Source organism: Crocodylus porosus, unplaced genomic scaffold (genome assembly GCF_001723895.1).
Source record: "Crocodylus porosus isolate Cpor-Errol unplaced genomic scaffold, CroPor_comp1, whole genome shotgun sequence".
Taxonomy (NCBI): domain Eukaryota; kingdom Metazoa; phylum Chordata; order Crocodylia; family Crocodylidae; genus Crocodylus; species Crocodylus porosus.
The window spans coordinates 28,258,391-28,261,977 of NW_017728914.1; positions in this window are offsets into that span (position 1 = coordinate 28,258,391).

The following is a 3,587-nucleotide window of genomic DNA, read 5'->3' on the forward strand; positions in this document are numbered from 1 at the left end:
TCTTTCTCATGACATTTGCAACATTGTCATGTATAGCATCACACCTATATGTTCAAATATACATTTTGTAAATAGTTAAAGAAACAGTGTTAGCTCAAATTTGACCCCCAAACATAATGGAAAAATGACAGTGAGCCTGCAGATGTTTATTCACTTGAATTGCTTTAACTCAATGGAGTGACTTGAGGAGGAGGGACAGGAGGAAGCAAGGTTTCTTACCATCTGCACACCAAGCCTTCCGGGACTGGGTTAATATAGGAGAAGCCGACAGTAAAATGGACTGTAAATTAAATGTAGCACAATTGGAACTGACCGGTCCAATTTCCAGTGCAAAAAAGTGAACAAACTGCACAGAGTGAAAAACGGAGAATTTTAAAATCCTTTCAGTATTAATAATCTGAAGTGTCCTTTGTCCTAGGTAAGGAAATACATGTTTTAAAGTGAAATTTGTTTGAAGAGACTGCTCAAAGGACTGAGAAAACTAGGCAACTTAATGGAGGTGGCCTTCTAGCAAAAGGTAAGACAAAGTATACTCGGTGGGTTTGACAAATATGATGTTTCTTGACACAGGAGGTTTCCCAATAATGGTAATCTCCAGAACAGGTTTCACTCTTGTTTTAACAATTTGGCTGTGACCTTTGGAAGAGTATTCTTCTTTGATCTTAGGTTTGCTTGGAGAGGGCCAGACCTTAGCTCTGACCAACAGGCTGCTGGCTGCTTGCCTCCATCGTAGCATCTGCACACATTTCCAACACATCCAGAAAAGTGCATAGCCATTATAAAATAATGTGAGCGTTGCAGCTTCAAGGGAGTCACCTGGCTGCGTGTACTTTTCAAAGCAACCTTCTTACTGCTGCAAATGAACTGCCTCGATCAGATCAATGCACAGCCTAAAACTTGTCACCTAAGTCAAGTAAGTTACTAAAAATAGTGGGCAATTAGCCTAGAGAGAGAGTGGAGGAGTGGGAAATGGGTAGATGCACTGATTGACCCTTTTTTCCTCCACAGACCAATAGTTCAAATCCTGGATTAGGCACTGGCTCCCCAAACTACACCAAAACCCTACCACACTGATCTTTGTATACCACTATATATATCAAGATAAGGAGAGGAAGAAAGTTGAGATAAAAAGGAAGTGCTGCAGCTCAAGAAGCTAAGATGTAGCTCTTGTTACTAAAGCTGCAGTTTACCACTGATGGATCCATTCTCTCTCGTTTTAAGACTAGACGAACATGCCCAGAGCAAGCACACTGAGGTAGCTACATGAATGCAAATCCCTGCCGGACAAACCAGGGCTTGCAATGATTTGATATATATACAGATATGACCTACGCCCTCACCCTTGTTATCTTCAATGGAGCTGCAAAGATGCAGATAAGGACAGAATGTGGCCAAAGACAGGAGCAGGGCAGTTAATCACAGCTGATACAGAGAACACGAACACATGTATGGCGATCATCAAAAGGGTCAACTAAAGACTGTTTCAGCCTGAACGGCAATATTCCCATTGACTGCAGGACATCCAAAGTCAGGTGCACGCTGAAGCGATGCTGTCCTTCACATGGCGATAAAAAATGTTGTAAGTTTGGTGTAACACTGGTACAGCGTCCGGACCACATACTGAGCGCTGGATGATGGATGAGTGGGTAGGTAGAAAAGTAGAGCTCCTTCATTGTCTGATCTGGGTTGGGACTTGCAACTTTTAGAGTTAAAAGGTTCTGAAAAGTCATCGTAACCAATTCTTTGAGGTTCTAACTGTTAGAAACTAACAGTTCTGGCAGGAGATATGCCTATTTACTTTAAGCATCTGCCCATCAAAAATAAAAGAACAGAAAAATCCCCCACGTCTGAGGCATAAAGATGACATCATAATACATTTCTTAATTCACAAATGACTGCACCTTTCCAAAAATATTAAAATGGAAATATTGGATTGATTTAATCACCCATACAAGCAAAACAGTGTAATGAAGATACTTATTGCCAAACTGGTTTCTTGGGACCTTTTCCATGTAAATAATACAAATCAAACCTTGAAGTTCAGGGTAGATATGATCTGACATACGAGCCAAGCTTTTCTTTTTCCTTTGAGCCAATGCCAAAAATATATCCAAGGTAAAATTGTGTTTAATGATTTTCCATTTCAGTTTTAAAATTTGGATAGTCATCATATGGAAACTTGCCTATAGTACTTAAAAGATCAGTCTAGCTACACTGACTCACCGCCCTAAACAAAATGATCTCCCAACATTTGCAAATAAAATGGAAACACGCATGCAAGTGTCTGCGGCATGCTCTCTGCTGAGATTCCCCATTATCTCACAGGGGTTAGCGGTGTGTTTTGTACACACCCATTCAGAATCAGCAAGTATTTCTAGCACGGTTTTCCTCTTTCAGATGTAAGTATTTGTTCCTAGAGGTCTGAGGAAAATAAAATGGACCGGCCTTTGTTTTCTAAATGGGGTCCCAACTTCACCACATGCTGCCTGGCTGCAAACAGCCGGGATACACTCTGTGAACCGCAGTGAATTGTCTTGGAAGAAAAGCTCTGAGCGTGTTAGTCTTATTTTGATCTGCAGACGCATTTGGTATTTGCTGTATATTAAAGCTTCAGTGTTATTTTTAGTTTTACTTTTGAGTGGGAAAAAAATAGCTCTTTCTTTAGACTCAAGTCTTGGTCTAAGAACAGGTTAAAGATTTTTGCTGTGCAAAAATCCATATGAATAAAGGGAAATACGTTTAATTAATATTTTTATAATTAGGTACCTTGAGCTGAATTTTGGCGCCTAGCTTTAGGGCATCAGATTTTGAGAAACCAGCTCTTCTGAATAACACAAAATCCCATAGATTTTTTTTTTTTTAACTTCCATAGTAGATTTAGGGATACAGCTGGACTCCTTTCTCCATTTGCTCGAATGTGTGGATCAAGGTTAATGAAAATAAGATGGATCTTTTCTTTTGGGTCTTAAATATAATATTATTAAATGTGCCCACCAGAAACGTAGGCTAAAATATTTGCTCTGCTTGAAGATTATGTGATATTTGTATTCTAAGCCTCACCACAGTGGGTTTCTTTAAATAGAAGCTATACTTTACTCTTAAATTGCTTAAGGCAAAGGAAGCAGAGATGATGTTTTTATGAATGTTTAAATGCAAATGGCACGGAGAGTGAATGCTATGCTAGCTAACATCAAAGGCTCACCAAAGTCTCTGCATTAATGAGGCTCTTTGTTTCCTGGATCACAGATTACAACAGGTTTCCAACTCATTGCCAAGGTTTTATCTCCATTTGGGAGGGCTGTAAATCTCAGACGATTTTTTTTTTTTTTCACATGCAAAACAAGAGGCTCATCTGAAAGGGAAAAAACCTCAAAAGTAGGAAATATTTCATTCAAATCATTATTCCTCCAACTGCTCATTGCTTGCTATTTAAAAGAAGAAGAATAATAATAAAATAACATCTCGAAAAGAAAAGGCATTTGCAGGCGGATTCCCCTTGCCGGGGGGCGGGGAGGAGCATCCCCCTGCCCGGCCCGGCTCGTGGGGACCAGCCACGTTTCAAGAACCAGGAGCGCAGTCGGGACCCG